The 19,558-nt window shown below is 45.2% G+C and overlaps 1 protein-coding gene across 3 annotated transcripts in view; it reads right to left on the reverse strand.

Annotated features, from left to right (window-relative positions):
- Nucleotides 1–19,558, reverse strand: part of CFAP299 (cilia and flagella associated protein 299) — a 467,999-nt gene that overhangs the window by 299,351 nt on the left and 149,090 nt on the right. The window lies entirely within an intron of this gene.

Raw genomic sequence — 19,558 nt, forward strand, 5'->3', positions numbered from 1 at the left:
ATAGGTAGGGAGTTCCAAAGCGTAGGTGCCCTCACACTAAAGGACTGATTTCTTACAAGAGCAGAACAAGTACTATGTGGCACCCGTAACATGGAAAGCACAGCTTGAGCTTGGCCTGGTAGCAAATCGGCAACCAGTACAGATTTCAGAGCAGAGGTATTATGTGCTGATAGGGTCTCACTCTTGTCAGCAATCGTGCCACAGCATTCTACACTATCTGCAGCCCCTGGATCAGGTTGTACTGCATGAGGATTTCTGTGACCTTGGCTGACTGGCTGCCAGGATTTTTTCATTTTGGTTATTAATCCTAACTGGTTGAGGGATGTTGAGTTTTCTGCCTTACTCATAGGAATCTTGTTGTGGTTGGTATGGTATTGAATTTAGGAAATCATCACTGTCTTTTGTTTTTGTTTTTCTATTTGCATTTCATTTACCTTTAATCTCACTCCCTTACATCAAAGCACAATAGTGGTTCCATGCACTCAACTCAACCCTCTTAAACCACCTGACAATGCAAATTGTTGTTTGCATGATGGTTTGTTTCTTGCCCAATAGCGGTAAAAGAGAATTCACATATTTGGAAGTGTGGCTGCACTTGTTGTTCCTTAGCTGCTGCCTGTTAAGGTAGATCAAACCATGTGTGTTTTCTCTCTGTCAATTATTACTCAATGAAATTGGGTTGGCTGCCAAAGTGAGTTTATAGCAGCCCACAGGGGAGACAGAAAAGGGTAGAGAATCTTCTTACTTTTACTAATTTCTCAACACTCTTTCTGAAGTGAAGTGTCAAATCTGTAAAGAAGTTGGGAGCAGCCATATTAAAAGATAGGGGGTTGCCAACCCTGCTTGGATATGAGTATCTTTGCAGAGGATCCCTAGTCAAGCTTTACCAACAGCACAATCCAAACCATATCTACTCAGAAGTAAGTCCTGTTGAGTTCTATGGGGCTTACTCCCTTTGTAAATGTGTTTAGAATTGCAGCCTTGGGGGCATTCATCTTTACTCCTAAATGCTCCCATCTAACATCTCCATAACACTAGGCTCCTTTCTTCCTACAATGGCCTTCTGGTGACTAGCCTGGCTTGAGGGCACTTAAACCCTTTTTGCCAGAAGCAAGTAGGCTAGATGAAATGTTCCCTACCCAGGCTCCAGCTTTTAGCTAAGATTTCTATCTTACTTTTCAATCAGAGAAATGTTTTTGTTTTAATTGTATGCACCAAGCAACTGTGGTTAATGCTTTATGTATCATGCTTAATGCCAACACTCGGGCTTGCCCCATGACATCACTTGGGCCTGCCCCATGACATCACTCAGGCCTGCCCCTATGACATCACTAGGGCCTGCCCCCAAAATCTCAGGATTTGGGATACTTCTGACCTGGCAACCCTAACAGCAAATGATGGCTATAATCATCTGCACACTTATTTGGGAGTCAGCCCCATAGAACTCAGTGGGGCTTATTTTGAGTAGACATGTATAAGAGTGCAATGCTAGTTACCTAAACTTACATCCCGTTTCAGTGAAGAGATAAGCAGTTTTTTTCATAGGTTGCACGTTAAAGGATAGAATTAGGATTTTAGAACAAACAACTTATTGACATAGCTACTCAGAAATAAATCTCACTGAGTTCAATGGGCCTTACTCCCAGGTAAATAGGTACAGGACTGCTGCCACATACAAGTTTTATTCATTATCTTATTGCCATCTTGTCCAGTTTAAACTATTTTAAAAATTTTAAAAAATTACCATAAGAGTCCTTGGGATGCTTACACAAGATACAAATCCCCAAAATATAGGTATACTGTTGGAACAATTTATTATAATCACTACTACTAACTACTACTACTATTTTCTGTATTTTGCAAAGGCCTATGGCTACACACAATAAAATTGATTGATTGATTGAACTACTACTATTACAGTTTAAAATTCAGTATTAAAAACAGTTAAAAGAAATTATAAACAAATTACAAATTTCACCAGTTGGTTGGCCAAATACATTACTGAATAGCCAAGTAAAAAGACACAAGCAGCTATGATTTTTAATTAATATTTCTAAAAGTATTGGCTTCATTGCCATTTCTTATTCAAATTGTATTAACCTGTTAGTGTATATTTAGTCATTACTTGAACCTCCTTCTTGAAAGTTGGCCTTCAGAGAAGTCTCACTTATCAGACTGTTAATTAATTTCAGAAAATGAAAATCATCTGCTGACAGAAGAACTGTTTATTTCACTTATTTCCTTTAGAAGCATTCATGCATCAACTCTCTCCCTCCTCTCCTAGCCCTGGCCTTAAAGCCAATCATTCATAGTATGCAATTTATTCTGATGGCAATACTAGACAGCCATATGGTTGGGTTTTTATTTTCTTTAGTTATGAATTTAAAGAAAGAAATATTGCATGAATCAAGAGCACACACTAATGCTAAACAGAAACTTCTGGAAAAGCTCATATAATGACCTGGTACACATAAAAACCTAAGCTATAGTTCGGTTTAAGCCACGGCTTGTTTGACAAACCACAAGTTAACCATGAATTAGACCATCAAACAAACCACAAATTGTTTCTCTATTTTGTTTAATTTTCCAGCTGCTCTTGCCTTGTGCCTTTTTAGATAACTGAACATCTGGGATGGGAAGGTCAAGCAAACCACGGTTAAGGAAGGGTGCTAGGTTTACACATAACATGAAGTCATACTTAAAACAAGCTGTATAAGCCAACAATAAACTAGGGTTTCACATCCTGGTTTGTTTGCATTAAACAAACCATTATTAAGTTGCTGGGCAGGGTTCACACATAATCCGAAACCAAGATTTAGCATTATGTGCAAATCAGACCATTGAGAATACTATCCTTTAAACATTTTTACCAAGAGACAACATGGTCCAGGGACAAGCATCTAGACAACTTGGGTTATCTTCAACTAAGTCCTACTCGGCGTAGATCCACTGAAATTAATTCACCTAAGTTAGCCATGTCCATTAACCTCAGTGGCTCTACTCTGAGTAAGACTAGGGTTGAATTATACCTCTGGAGTTCAAATCTCTTTTCACTCATGGATTCAAAGCAGCCATAGGCAAGTCAACTTCCCTCAGCCTTGGTTATATGTTTATAAAATGGGAGTGACTCATAACCTGCCTAGCACTGTGAAAATAAATGAAGGAAGGATATATCAGGCTGACAGACATAATATCTTTACAGTGGTCATAGTGAGCTGTTAATCCAGGGTGTAAAACTTAACTCTCACATACATACATAGCAGAAAGCTGAACACTGATTCAGACAGTCTTGTCCACCACTGCAGGGTGCTTCAAAGCACTGCACAGGGCTCTGCAAGTCCTGTGTGGTGTTTTGAAGCCCCAGCAATCATCACCTGAAGTCACTGTGAATTCAGGTGACTAGCAGGTGTGCAGCCCCACCCACCAGTCAGATTTGGCTAGTAAGGGGTAGAGGAGATAAGGATCTGGCCCACCAGCTAAATCAGGTTTCCCACTCCTGCTTTATCATAGAATCATAGAATAGTAGATTTGGAAGGGGCCTATAAGGCCATCGAGTCCAACCCCCTGCTCAATGCAACCCAACTTAAAACATACCCTACAGGTGGCTGTCCAGCTGCCTCCTGAATGCCTCCAGTGTCAGACAGCCCACCACCTCCCTAGGTCATTGGTTCCATTGTCGTACTGCTCTAACAGTTAGGAAGTTTTTCCTGATGTTCAGCCAAAATCTGGCTTCCTGTAACTTGAGCCCATTATTCCATGTTGTCTGCTCTGTGTGCTTTATATTTTAAAACAGCAAATTAGTTTATTTCATCCTTTACCTTATTTAAAACAAAACAAGAAAATATTCTTAAAACAACTGCAAATAAAGGTTGGGGAACATATTCTGGGGAAGTGTCATTGGCACTAGCCAATGTCAGCAGAATGTCTGTATTCAGTGTAGTAAGGGTACCTCCAAACTGAACCTACTGCTAAAGAAATGTCACATCTGTCTTCATCCTGAGGGAAGTTTCAGGAAGATATTTTAGCAAATATTACAAGCTCATCTTGTAATAGCTGATCAGGCTTCCAACTACTATAGTTTGCCTTCCAATTTTGGTTTTTGTCTGTTTTTAGCTTGTAATTTTCTTTTTGAAACAATGTGATTTTTATAGCACGGTAGTGTTAGCCACTTCAAAGGCATTTCCTAGTTCTGGGAATATTACTTCCTCAAGCCAGTGGCTCTGGGGCTGCATTTTTTCATTTCATGTGCTCGATGTTAAATAAATGCCAAGTTTTTCTACATATATATTCCACAGAATGGCTACTGCATAGTTTTGGAAAGTTGTAGTTACAATTGCCTGTAACCCACTATCTTTACATTCTGCCGTTGCATTTTCGGCAAGAATGTATCTTCAGCACAAACATTTGCCATATTTAGAGATTTATATTAAATAAAAGGGTCAAATGAATAGCTAAATGAATTTTGCCACTGTTTTCAAAAAAGCAAAAATTTCACCTCAACTATTAAAAAAATAAATAAATCATCAGCTACTATTTAAAAGAAGCTTGATAAAGACTTCCCTGGGTTTAAAAAACCACTAGCAAGACTAGCTTTGAAGTAAAATTTCCTAATTGTAAGAACAGTTGTACAACTTAACATGTTGCCCAAGGGAAAACAGCATGAAAATATTTTGGAAAAGATTTAAGGAATTCTGCCTCTCCAAACAACTGGGCCAGTAGCCCTCTGAGGCCCCTACCAACCCCTATGTATTCAAAATTAAATAGTTCTGCAATAAATCAAGGTAATCTTTGGAAAATGTAGTAGTAATTTAAAGATCCAGGATCCAGAAATAGAGACTGGGAAGTCAATCAAATATTTACTCAATGACATGAGGAAGGTTACTTTGAAATCTCTCCCTAAATTGCTGAGGACCAGATTATACATTTAGCAGGATCAAGTGGTAAAACTTGATATATTTAACAGGATTAAGTAACAAAGTCTGGCTGAAGATGGTGGTAGGGAGGAGGAAGTTCTCCAGCATAAACATGGCCCCCAGAACATAGGAAAATGGCAGAGAAGAAGAGAAGGCCAAACATGCTAGTTCTGTATGTGTGGGGAGGTTATTGTGGTGTTTTTTTTTAATGGAGGAGGATTCTAAGAGGAAACCTCAAACCTGCATCCTACAGTAGTACAGTTCACAAGAAGCTTTATTTATTTATTTATTATATTTATTTGTTAAATTTTTATACTGCCCCACTAGCATAGCTCTCTGGGCGGTGTACAACAAAGAAATACAAATATATACAATAAAATCCCATAATAAAATACAACAAAAATATAAGAAAATAAGAAAACTAAAAACAGTTACAGCACATGTTAAAACTAGATTAAGTTAGATTAAAATGCCTTAGAAAAGAGGAAGGTTTTGACTTGGCACCGAAAAGATAGTAACGTCGGTGCCAAGCGCACCTCATCGGGGAGACTGTTCCACAGTTTGGGGGCCACCACTGAGAAGGCCCTAGTTCTTGTTACCACCCTCCAAGCTTCTCTATGAGTCGGAACTTGGAGGAGGGCCTTCGATGTAGAACGTAGTGTACAGGCAGGTTCATATTGGGAGAGGCGTTCCAGCAGGTATTACCACTCAGTTCTGCTGAATGTATCATGTGGCTCTCAGGTTCTGAAGAGTCAATCTTCAAATTAAATCCCCACATCCTTCTAGTAGGAGAGAAGCAGGGCTGTGGAGTCAGTACGCCAGACCTTCGACTCCAACTCCGACTCCTCTATTTTTCTACTGTCCGACTCCGCCTCCTTCATAAATGGCAAATGTATATTAACTAGTAATAACAAATTTACTGTAGTAAAATGGTAGCACAAGGCATTTCATCACCACCACATGAATCCAGAGCTTGGAAAAGTTACTTTTTAAAACTAGAACTCCCATCAGCTCCAGGGATTGGGGTTGTGGGAGTTGTCGTTGAAAAAAGTAACTTTTCCAAGCTCTGGATTCACGTGGTGGTGATGAAATGCCTTGTGCTACCATTTTACTACAGTAAATTTGTTATTACTAGTTAATATACATTTGCCATTTATGAAGGAGGCGGAGTTGGAATCGGAGTCGGAACATTTCTACCAACTCCAACTCTGACTCCACCCAAAATTGCTCCCGACTCTGACTCCAACTCCACGACTCCGACTCCACAGCCCTGGAGAGTATGCGCAGCTGATGAGATGGTTTGGTGGGCTTGATGAAGATACGGTGCAGAAGCTGTGTATGTGCATGCCCACATGTAACTCTACTTACAGGGACTTTCAGATTCTGACCAAGATGGTGAAAATGGATTGACACATACCCACCTTTGGGCAAATTTGGACTCAGGTGACCAGTCTACTTCTGCACCCTTGTTTTCCTCTGAGCCACAGAATTTATGGGTTGCTTGCCAAATTCCTAGTTCACCGTTTATTCTAACCCTACTTATTTTTCAGTCCTGCATAGGGATTAGTATGCATGTACGGATTGCTGAGTCATGCACCCACGCCATCTTTGCACAGGAGGACTGTCTTCCCATAATGCAAAAACACAGTACTTCCAATTATTATCTGGCTTCCATGAACTTAAATTCAGATAGGAAATAGCATCCCAATGAATTCTGTAAGGCAAAATGCAACATCACACTTAATTTTGAATATCAGAGCTATGTGCATATTCACTATCAATAATGGATCCTGTTCACAATTATCCAGTTACACAGTCAATCAAAACTGTATAAAAAGTACCTGTTAGGTTGTATCCCTTACCCTACCTGTATGGGTATAGCTCACAGGAGCTTCCCTGTGCTCCCCATTTGGTGCTTGAAAGTAAAGTCTCAGATTAAGGAAGCATACCTCCCAACATAGCAAATTTTGAATATCCTTTCCCTCTAAGAAGTGTACCTCCAACGCTGGATTCCCTCCTCTGTGTGTACATGTGCTTGCTGTCAGAGTCAGTTTTTACCAACACAGGAGACAAATTCCTGGGAGCACGTCAAAGCTGAGTAGGGTGAAGTGAAGTTGGCAATGAAAGGTGGGAAACAGAGATGAGGTAGTGCATGGTAAGACAGAGAAAAGGGAGAAGGTAGGCATAACTGCAGCAAACATCAGGAATAAGAGCATCACCAAACCCTGAGTTCATATGAAAGACCAATTAGGCCTGCAAACTTTCATCCAAGAGACTTATTACCTTATTTGGTCAGAGCAATGTCAGCGGTGGAAATGTTGATGGTTCTGAAACCACTGCCAATTCAACATTTGAATGAACTTGTCTTTTAGTTCCCCTCCAAGATTTCACTTTACATAGTCCTAGATTGACTGTTTTCCCCCTAGAAAATGGCTAGAAGGGACCTGCAGGGTCATGTGAGTTGAACTCTACAAGCTAAGAAGGTATCTTTTACTGGACTCTACTTTTGCTGCAGAGAGCATGCAAACTTTGCAAAAATACTTTAAAAAAAAAGAGCAAAGGAAAAGTACACAACTTCTTTGGGAAAGGACTACAAGCAAAATATATATTTAATGACTGAAACCCATGATGTTTAAGCTGCCGAAAGGCCATTTCTCATTAAAACTGCTTCACATTTCTTTTACGTTTAAACATGGGTACTTGTGCTGCTAGAAGACAAATAACAGCGAGTTCCAGGAAATACGGTCTTACGATCTTTTATACTTCTCTGCTTGCAGAGAATTGGAATGTGATGTGCACTTTGTATTCCAAGCACAGAAGTGATTTGTCTGAAATTAAATTATGATTACCTGCATGAATCATACAATCTCTCCAGGGAAGTATTAATTGCACAAACATGGGTTCAACCAGAAGGGAGATAAACATTTTGACAATACCCTCTTTTTGTCTTGAGCAACACACTACCATCCCTCTCTCCTCAACCCATGCATTTTTTTTTTTAATGAAAGTTGGGAAACAGCAACTCAGCAAAAGTTCATGTCAGCACAATATGTTTGGTGATATACAATGTAATCTTATGTTTCATGACATTTTCAACACAGGAAATTGGTGTATTAAAAACAACCCAACCCAGAATCAAGAACAGTGGCCGCTTTGAATGGTAATAAGAGGTCTTAGCCAATGTTAGTCCTACTCAAAGTAAGCCTATTGAAATTAATGAATATGATTAACTTAGGTCTATTAATTTCAATGGGTCTGATCTGAATAAAATTTAGGTGTATACAATCAAAGCCCTATTTATTTATTAAATTTGTATCCTGCCCTTCCTCCAAATAGGAAGCCAAGCCCTAATGGGTGGTTCTATACTACCTTAAATAATTCACATTGCAATGCCAAGATTACCCTACAAATTAATAGTTGACACAGATAACATTCAGTGATAATGTTGATGGCCCAGTGCAGATGTCACACTAAAATTTAGCAGCTAAATCATAGCCTGACATGAGTTCCACTCTCCCACACCAATCTGATGTTACAGTTAGTTGTCTGGGCAGATTTTACTTAGAGAATTCCTAATCATTCAAGCTATACCATTTGTAACTTGATAACTGATTGAAAATTTAGCCAACTTCCTAAGAAGTGCTAAAACATCTCAGCGATGTACAAACTAATAGACCTAAAGTATGAAAGGCTATTTATCAAGTCAATCGAACCATTAATTGGAACCTTGTTAACAAAACTGTAGGTATTTGAAAAGACGAATGTAAAATGCTAATCCTGACTTGTAGAAATAAGCACTTCCATACATCTAAGGCATCCGATAACTTCATTTTGGGGGATGGTCCCAAAGTTACATGATAGATGGGTTTATAGTAACATATGGTAGATATTATAGTGAGTTTAGAGTTTAGCTTATTTTAGTCCAGCATACTATAGATAATGTACTCAGACCTCAGCACCACAGTCCCAATTAAAGAGAAATACCAGTGAAACAGTATCTGCATCCAAAGGTGTGTTGGTGGCTTGTTAGGAAAAACCACTGCACATTATTTGCAAAGATTTGGGCATACACAACTTCAGAGTTTTGTGTGGAAGAGGCAATCATATATCTCCACTGGACCTGAAGTACATTTAGAGGGGTATTCAAACCACACATACTTCCTGTTCCTTTTCTTTTTTGGTGCTTACATTTAAAATGGTACGCAACCAGTACAGACTGGTATCATCATGTGTTTGTGTTCACATTGCTTGCAAGAAGGCCAGTGTTGACCAAGATCAGTGTTCTTCAACCTCGGGTCCCCAGATGTTGATGAATTACAACTCCCATCATCCCTGACCATTGATCATGCTATCTGGGGATAACGGGAGTTGTAGTCCAACAACATATGGGGGCCCAAGGTTGAAGAATCGTGACCTAGACTATCCATTGCTCCCCTGTCAAGGTGTTGGTCAGCAATAAGGCCTTGGCAGTGCCCCCAGGAGTACAGACCATGTGGAGCCCATGTACAGCTTCTTCTAGTTATTTTCATCACAATGATGTCAGTAGTGTTGGAACAATGTCAGGGTAAGGCCTCAGTTAAGTCTTAACCTAATGGCACAACAAAACAGTAGAACCAAAGTTACAAAGCATCATGGGCCCAACTGGCAGGAAAGCACTCTTTAAGTTTCGTTTCTTCACTGTGGGAACGTACGTGATATGGTGCTTGCCAGGCTGCAACAATGTTCCGGACGAGATAATCATTCAGCTGTCCTTGACTGTTTTATTTTCCTGTACTCTGTGTATTCTCACCCCCTTTCATGCCATGCTGTTTTCCTTCAAAATAAATGACTACAGTCTCCCCCAATGTGTCAATATCCCTTTAGAAGTGTGTAATAGAATATTCCTTGAAGATAGTTCTCAGGGCCATATGTATCTCTTTGTATATGTGTCTTTTGTTTATGGTGCCCCAAAGTGTTACTTCACCCCAACATACCATTCCTTATCTCAGGATGAGATGGACATGGGTTCTGATTTTCAAAGAGAAACTTCCTGACTTTGATATGTAGCAAGTGATATGTAGCTTAGGCCTGTTACTTTTCTCTTGTTTTAGTTACATTTTGTTTATTGATAGTACGTTTCAGAAACCTATATATTGTCATGCTGAACAATAAAGAGTTGCTCTCATCCTTGCCAGGCTGTTGTGCCCGTGTGAGTGTGAAAGCCCTTTCTGATCAAGAAGTTGTCTGTGTCATACTTGATATCTGGGTGGCTTTTAGCCAAGTGAATAATTGGGATTCTATCTCAGCTCGCACTCCTGCCCGGGAGCATTGAGGTGAGCAGTGGGCATTCTTTGCCAATTAAAATTTCCTCAACAAATTGGGGGCTCGTCCAGGATACAGTGTGCTCCCTGGGTTCCGCGGGAAAGTTCTGTGCACACACGTTCAGATGCCAGGAGAGATTTCTCTCCCGTCCGTGTCACAGTCAGCCGTCGATCCTACGGGGTAAGGCATAGCCGAGAATTATCCCACCAGATATCATGGGTCAAACGCACAGTAAAACGTGTAACAATGCTGATGCTGTAACCCCTTTGAGTCTTATGTGCAGGTTCTGGGATGAAGGATGTTTGCCAATCAAGACAGGTATGAAAAATAAAACCATGGTAAAGTTGTGTGTCAAGGAATGGACACAGATGACCGCGGTCGGGGCCCCCGAATACCGGTGGCCTCAGGATGGATCCTTTGATGCCGTTTGCTTATCCGGGGTAAGAAATCGGATAGACATGGACCACCCCAGCCACTCCGATTTCTGGCTCCTGTGGCAAGCAGGAGTGCAGAAATGGACTGGCATAAAGGTAATGATTGGAAGGTCTGTCTCTGGAAACGAACCCCCCCTGGCTATTTTGCCGACGACTCACCTAGACGGCAGGTAATTTGCCGATCCGTTATTCCATCTGCCCCATCGCCGCCACCTCCTCAGGACGGCGGGTCCCTGCAGGGACAGGTGGACGACCCGGATCCGCGGGTCGATGGATTTCTGTTTAGGCACGCACCCGAGGTTGAACCATTCCTCCCTAAGAAAGAGGAAAAGCCAGGGTTGGGGGGGTTCCTGAGGACCAGAGAATGAGCTTGCAATCCCATGACCCGAAACCCCCAGCCACTCCCAGGCTTCCGTGCACATTCGGTACGCCTGGAGGAGCAGACGGGGCAAGTGCGATGCTCCCCCTGGTAGTCCATGACCAGCCTTACCTAGACACCCAAGGGCTGCTGCAACACGTTGCCCTGGCGGAACACAAGGCATGGATGGAATGGGATCTCAAGGAATGGAGCCTACTGGAAGGTACGTTTGAAGAAAAACCCAGAAAAATCCAGAGCCTCTTGCGCAGGCTGTTCGTGAGCCACAACCCCACTTACACCGACGTCAACTACCTCCTGGACCGAGTACTAACAGGTGAGGAACGCAGCAGACTTTGGGCTCTCGAAACGGCTTGGGCAGTCGAGGACCTGACCAACAGGAGGTCATGGGACAGACGCACTGACGAAGCCACAACATGGACAGGTAATGACTGGACCGTAGAGAGAAGGACCCAACTTAGGGATGACAGAGAGCGGCTCCTTTCCCACCTAAAACAAATGTCTCAAAAACCTCCTAATCAAACCAAATTTATGGCTATTAAACAAGAAACCACTGAGCCTCCGCGCAAATTTTGGACGAGATTATTGGAGGGGGCCAGAAGCCATACCAATCTGAATCCAGAAAAGCCGGAGGATCAGCCGTCCCTGGTCGCGTCTTTCGTTCACCAGGCATTGCCCTATATTAGAGACTATTTCCAACATTTCAGACCAGTGTGGGGAGTGGAGCCGATCACTGCAATTTTGGAGGTGGTGGATGTGGTTTGGGAAAACGAGAAGGAGAAGGGGAAGAAAAAGGAGAAGAAAGCAGTATCAACTGCTGGCCACGGCCATACGCGGTGGTCTAGGGATTCGTTTCCCTAGAGGAGGGAGGGGTCAGAACCAGCAGGGATGAGGCAGAGCACAGACAAGACAGACATGGGGAGGAGGAGACGGGGAAGGGGATGCTTCCGATGCGGGGACCTGTCGCATTACAAACGGGACTGCCCGCTGGCAGCAGGAGATTTTACCCAAGATGGGTATGATAACTCTTTCAGTTTTTCAGACACCAGTGCACTGCCTCCCCCGCCACCACCAAGCGCGCCAACTCAGCAACAACAGCCACCGCGGCAACTGACACCAGCCGCATGGAACCAGCTGGGAGCAACACCACGTCGTCCCCCTCAACAATGACTATCTAACAAACGGCCGCCCGGCGCTGGAGGGGATTGGGGAATGCTTGCCTTGTTGTCTCTGGCCGGCACCTTTCTTTTCCTGTCTTCTCCAACGACTGAGCCACTCCTGACAATGTGGGTTGAGGGCATTGAGTTCTCTTTTCTCATAGACACCGGGGCGACCTATTCCCTCTTGAATAAGGCGCCACGTGCGTGGCTCGCAAAGGATTCCAAGCTAGCAATGGGGATGGGTGGGGTCCAACAAACATTGTATGTAACTAAGTCATTGTGAGTCGAGTGTGAAGGGAAAATGTTTGATCATGTTTTTCTGTTTTCCAGTGCCTGTCCCATCTCCCTAATGGGGCGTGATATGCTTTGTCAACTTGAGGCCACTTTAACCTGCACTCCTGGGGGGTGGGATTACTCCTCAGTGTGTTTGGGATAAGGGAACCAACGGCCCCCTTAGGAGATCTAACTTTACCCGGGGACTTGAGCAATCTGCCCCCGTCATTGTGGGGAACCAAAGACACTGACGTGGGACTGTTGAAATCAGTACAACCTGTCTGGATACAGGTAAAACCATCGCTCCCCCTGCCTTGCATCCAGCAGTATCCATTGTCTTTAGAAGCGAGGGAAGGCATACAGCCCATCATAGAGGGATTCGTACAAGAAGGGATCATACGCCCACAGCGCACGCCCTGCAACACCCCGATCTTACCCATAAAGAAACCCCCCAAGAAACCAGGAGACCCAGTCAAGTGGAGATTTTGCCAGGACTTGCGCACCCTGAATAAGTATGTAGTCCCTCTCCACACAGTAGTTCCAGACCCAGCCACCATTGTGAGCCAAATACCATGGGACGCCCAGTGGTTCACCGTAATTGATTTGAAAAATGCTTTTTTTAGCATCCCCTTGCACCCAGACTCGCAGTTCTTGTTCGGGTTCACCTGGGACCACCGCAGTTTCGTCTGGACCCGAATTCCACAGGGCTACCGCGACTCTCCAGGAATATTCAGCCAGTGCCTAAAGGGCGACCTGGAGGACTTCAGCCCATCAGAAGGATCCAGTGTGGTGCTGTAAGTGGATGATGTTTTATTAACCAATGCAGTGGCTGACAGATTGCGGAAGGACGGTAAGGAGTTTTTACTCTACCTGCACTCCCGGGGACACAAGGTAGACCCCAAGAAGATACAGTGGGCCAAACAGAAGGTTAAGTATCTGGGTTTTCTCCTCACCCCAGAGGGCAGACATATGGACCCCGGCAGGGTGGCGGCAATCCAACAATGTCCGTTGCCCTGCACCAAGAAGCAGCTACGGGGGTTCCTTGGCATAATCGGCTTCTGTAGGCAGTGGCTGCCGTCATGTGGGGAACTCTGTAAGCCCCTACACGCCCTCACCGCAAAGAAAGCCACAGATCCCCTCACATGGGACCCCGATTCTATTACGGCATTTGAGCGGTTAAAAGAGAGCGTGGCCGTCTCTATGTCTCTGAAACCGCCCAATTACTCCAAACCTTTCCAGCTATTCGTGCATGAGCGAGAGGGAGTGGCCAGCGGAGTCCTAACACAGAAATGGGGCCCCAACCATCTCCCAGTTGCTTTCTATTCACAGCAAGTAGACAGTGTAGCGAAGGGTACCCCCTCCTGCACAAACATGCTCATGGCTGCAGCACTGCTGGTTCGGAAGAGCAAGAGCCTCACTTTGGGACACAACACCGTCATCTGGACTTCGCATGCTCTGTCCGCGTTACTTAGGAGGGGAACCACACAGGTTTTTTCAGCACAATGCCAGCAGCAGCTAGAGGCAGAACTCCTAGAGGACCCTAATCTGACGTTTGAAAGATGCGGCCCCCTTAATCCTGCTACCCTGCTTCCCGATTTACCTGCGCCTCCAGACGACCATGATTCCATGACTGTTATCAACACCACTCTGCAAGTAAGACAAAACCTGTCTGACGAGCCTTTGCTTAACCTAGATCTTGTCTTTTTCACGGACGGGAGCTCATTTTACAAGGATGGGATCCGATACACGGGCTACGCCATCACTAGCCAGTGGGAACCGGTGGAAGCGGCCTCCCTGCCAGGACGATGGGGAGCGCAAGCAGCCAAGCTGTACGCGCTGACAAGAGCCTGTCAGTTAGCAGCAGGTAAGACCGTTTCCATCTACACCGACAGCAGGTATGCGTTTGGAGTAATTCATTGTCACATCCACCTCTGGAAATATAGGGGATTCCTGACCGCGGGAGGGAAGCCCATACGACACTTATCCCTAATGCAGAAGCTCCTGGATGCAGTGCAGCTGCCAACCAAAGTGGTGGTCGTACATTGCAGGGCACACACGAGGGATCAAGATCCAGTGACTTTGGGCAATGCTCTAGCTGACCGGGTGGCTAAGGAAGCAGCCCTGCTGCTGCTCGCCCTCCCCACGCTAGCCCTCATTACTGATGAATTCTGCCCAGCAGACAGCACCTGCGTGACCACCAAAGAGGTACAGAAATGGGAAGCGCTGGGAGCCAACCACCGCAACGGCTTATGGATCATGCCAGACAGGAGAGTTTGTCTTCCTCGCTCCCCTTACCCAGTGGCAGCGGCTTGGCATCACAAAAAGGGGGGGTATTACGGGACTCATGCCCTAGTAGACACAGTCCCCAGATATTGGTACACCCCCAGGATCCAGGCAGCATGCCCAGCAGTTGTGAAAGCATGCCACCTATGCCAAGCGAACGGACCAGCTCGGCCCAATAGAGCACCGAAAGGGGGGCGCCCGACAGCCGCTGCCCCCTTCCAACACCTACAGATGGATTTTGTAGACCTACCAAAGGCCATGGGTAAGAAGCATCTTCTTGTAATCGTTTGCACCCTCACCTCATGGGTGGAGGCCTACCCCACAACCAACACTACTGCCCTCACCGTTGCGAGGCTCCTCCTAAAGGAAGTTATTCCCAGGTTCAGAGTGCCTGAAACTATTGACTCGGACCGAGGAACACACTTCACAGGGCAAGTACTGACCCACGTAGAAGAGGGATTAGGCATTTCTCCTCTCCTACATACCCCTTACCACCCCCAGTCTTCAGGTAAGACCGAGAGACAAAATCAAGAAATTAAGATGTATTTGTCTAAATAAACACAGGAAACAGAGTTAAAGTGGCCACAGGTGCTTCCTCTTGTATTGTTTCACATGCGTACTCGGCCCACCAGGGCTCTGGGGTTGTCACCGTATGAATTGGTATTCGGGCACCCGCCCTCCAAGGGTGGAGCCTTGCCGAATCCAGATGTTTCCCTTCTGGGGGGGGACCACATGACGACTTCTCAGTTTCTTTCCTTGCATAGCAGGTTGCAAGAGCTGTGGCGCACGGCACGGTACACACAGACCATCCCGCTGGAAGAGCAGGTCCATCCATTTCAGCCCGGAGACTTCGTGTGGGCCAAGAAGTTTACCCAGTCAACTCTGCTCCAGCCGGGATACACGGGTCCACACCAAGTTTTGCTAACTACCCAGTCGGCAGTGTTCCTGGAGGGCCAAAAGTCGTGGATCCACCATTCGCATGTTGTCGTGTCCAGGACGGGACTCAGGAATCAGACCAGGTGGTGCAAGCAAATCAGTTTTTATTAGAGTAATATCCAGACAAAAACTGCGCCTTCTCATTAAGCTGCCGTACAAAAACATATCCTGCGACATAGAAGAGATTTGACAGAACAAGGAGCCACTACCCCCCCGTCTCTTAAGAAGGGGGCATTCGAGCGCGAATTCTCTCACTCCGCCTCAAAGTGCTCTCATCTCCACCCCTCCTCTTCTCCCTCTTTTGCCTCCTCTTTAACTGTCTTCTTGTATGTGGTGAAGGGGGAAGCACTGCCCCCTCCCCTTCTGAAGCCTCTGACTCAGGTATGGGGGAAAGTGGGGGGGCAATGCTTAAACCGTCAGGCTGCTTCTCCTGGCTTTTCTCTGAATCAGGAGGGAGTTGAATTCCCCCTTGCCCCTCCTCCCTCTCCGGCTGCTCTAAACTCAGAGGAGGGGAAGGAGACGTGGGAAGTTCACAGGAAGGAGCTGTGTCTGCTGGACTCTCAAGGTCTTGGCTGGCAGACAGTTCTGTCTCTGGGAATTCCTCCCCCTCCTCTGCTTCTGCTTCACACGACTCTGGACAAATGACCCCCTCCCTCTCCTCATCTTCTGAAACATCAGGGCCCCAATCCTGTATCCTGACACATGTCAAGCCAGCCGTGACGGATTTCAGCCCTTCTGTCGAGCTGGACCCGTCCCGGAAAAGAGTCGGAGCCGCTCACCTCGGAAACCCGGATAGTACCGAAGCTGCATTTGCGACGAGATCCAGTGACTGATTTGTGGGCGCCCAACACCGTTCCCTTCCGTGACGCAGAGCCATGGTAGACAGCAGCCGCCTCCCGGCTCCGAAAGCAGTGACTCTGACTCTCCTCATGTATACAGGACTGTTTTCAGTTACACCCCTCTGTTGCCCGGATGGAATAAAGATTTGCACCGCAGCTGATTATAATGTGCCCCCAGCAGGAACCCGAATGGGACTCCCTGACCCAAAGGTCCCAGGAGAATGTCCCGACCCATACATGTATCGCATCTTTCAGACGCACAACCAATCCTTTGTTGTTGATATTGCCGGATGGAAAGCAAGGTGCCACAAAGCAGCAGTGGTGTTCCAGCACAGGTACTTGGGCCCTGAAGTTACACAATGTGTGCGGGCGGAAGTGGCATGGGCGGTCCATCTGGCTCTGGGTTGTGTTAGGCCAAGGGGACTAGCCCGATATTCTCCTTGCCCTACAAACATGGATGCCTTCTCGGTAGTTCAAGAATATTCCATGTTTACCTATAGGGAGAAAGGAACTCCCAAGCCAAAGTATTGCATTGGGCTGGAACATACCACATGTTACAACACCTTGAGGGAGGTAAGAGAGAAGGGGCTCACGGCCAGATACCAGTCTCCCCCAGAGGAACCCACTCTTGCTCACCAACCCTCGCCACCCCCTCCGGTCTATCAAGGAGATAGCTGGAAGGCCAATGTCTTCCTCTCCCTCTTAGAAGCCACAGCACCAAAAAACGGCACATGCTACGTGTGTGTACACACACCCCCACACGGAGCGGCAGGAGTCCCTTTAATAGGCACACCTCTCTCCCTTGAAGAGATCCCCACTTTTTTGCGGCGAATGCCCGCCAAAGAATTGGATGGGCCCTTGGAAACCAGCAGCCCATTACAGGGAGAAATTTGCGTAAGCAGCAAGCCAAGGGCTTATTCTGGCATGCACTGCCGTTTCATTATAAGCCAACTCGAGCCAAATAAGTGGGGAATCTTCAACGATACTCATTTCCTTAATGCGGGACTTCTGAAAAACACCACCTGGCTGCAGGCATGGTACACATTCTTGTCCCAAGACTCCCCCGACCCGGAATTGTTCCCTTTCTTGTTACATCTACAGACAAGATCTACACCGAAGGGTCTCTGGTGGCTGTGCGGTCATCAGGCGCTACGAAACCTGCCAACAGGAGACAGTTGGACCTGCACCTTGGGCAGGGTGGTCCCTGGACTCCGCGTAACAAATACCCCCCCGGTGGCCCAACATTGGAACCGGAGAAAAGCGGGGGAAGCGGTGCTCAGGGGCCTCTTTCCACAGTATGGGGAAGGGCAAAACTATATGGACTTAATAAAGTTGTCCAATTCCTTTGAGGATTTCCTAAATGACACCACAGTCTCCATCAGGGACCTGACCAATGAACAGGGGCAAATTAGAACGGTTGCCCTCCAAAATAGGTTAGCCATAGACTACCTCTTGGCAAGTTCAGGCGGCATATGCGCGTTAATTGGAATGGAATGCTGCACATCCATCACTGACACAAAAGCTGATGTTTTGCAACATCTGAACCACCTCGACAAGGTGTATAACGATGTTGAAAAAATCAAGGAATCTTCCCTCCTTCCTAATGTCGCTGAGTGGTTTGACAGCTGGCCCAGCTGGCATAAAATAATGACTTACATCATCTTTGGAGTATGTGCTATAGCTGTTTGCTGTTGTTGCATCCAATGTTTGCCTAGACTTTTTTCCACGTTCTCCGTTTGTTGTGCGAAGTGCACTGCGACATGTCTAAAAAAGCCTCTTTCAGTAACGGAGTTGGCTTTACAGGATATGACTTTTCGCTTAATGTATGAAGCGCCATGGCCGGAGGAGGATGAAGCAGCTATCTATTAGACGCAGGACGTCTAATAGCGCTGAAAGGGGGGAATTGTTGGAACAATGTCAGGGTAAGGCCTCAGTTAAGTCTTAACCTAATGGCACAACAAAACAGTAGAACCAAAGTTACAAAGCATCATGAGCCCAACTGGCAGGAAAGCACTCTTTAAGTTTCGTTTCTTCACTGTGGGAATGTACGTGATATGATGCCTGCCAGGCTGCAACAATGTTCCGGACGAGATAATCATTCAGCTGTCCTTGACTGTTTTATTTTCATGTACTCTGTGTATTCTCACCCCCTTTCATGCCATGCTGTTTTCCTTCAAAATAAATGACTACAGTCTCCCCCAATGTGTCAATATCCCTTTAGAAGTGTGTAATAGAATATTCCTTGAAGATAGTTCTCAGGGCCATATGTATCTCTTTGTATATGTGTCTTTCGTTTATGGTGGCCCAAAGTGTTACTTCACCCCAACATACCATTCCTTATCTCAGGATGAGATGGACATGGGTTCTGATTTTCAAAGAGAAACTTCCTGACTTTGATATGTAGCAAGTGATATGTAGCTTAGGCCTGTTACTTTTCTCTTGTTTTAGTTACATTTTGTTTATTGATAGTACGTTTCAGAAACCTATATATTGTCATGCTGAACAATAAAGAGTTGCTCTCATCCTTGCCAGGCTGTTGTGCCCGTGTGAGTGTGAAAGCCCTTTTTGATCAAGAAGTTGTCTGTGTCATACTTGATATCTGGGTGGCTTTTAGCCAAGCGAATAATTGGGATTCTATCTCAGCTTGCACTCCTGCCCGGGAGCATTGAGGTGAGCAGTGGGCATTCTTTGCCGATTAAAATTTCCTCAACAGTAGCAAAATGATAAAGTAATATTAATAGCAGTATAATACCAAACCAATCAGAACAACAAAGTATCCAAGAATAGGCAAGAAATCAGAATGTTGATTATAATAGTACTAAAAGGGAAATATAAAAAAGTGAATAACTACACATAATTTTATATCTTAATATTTGGTTGCAGAGATTAATATCTGAATCAGAGTATAGGAAATTGGAGCTACGTTTGCAACCTTCCCCAAAGGCCCCTGTCAAAGCCTGTGAAAGTTTGCCACAATGTTATTCAGAGAAATATCCCCAATGTATCCCCCATGCACACACACATGAAACTAAGAGAGCAGCTT

The sequence above is a fragment of the Rhineura floridana genome, chromosome 9 (genome assembly GCF_030035675.1).
Source record: "Rhineura floridana isolate rRhiFlo1 chromosome 9, rRhiFlo1.hap2, whole genome shotgun sequence".
NCBI classification, from domain to species: Eukaryota; Metazoa; Chordata; class Lepidosauria; order Squamata; family Rhineuridae; genus Rhineura; species Rhineura floridana.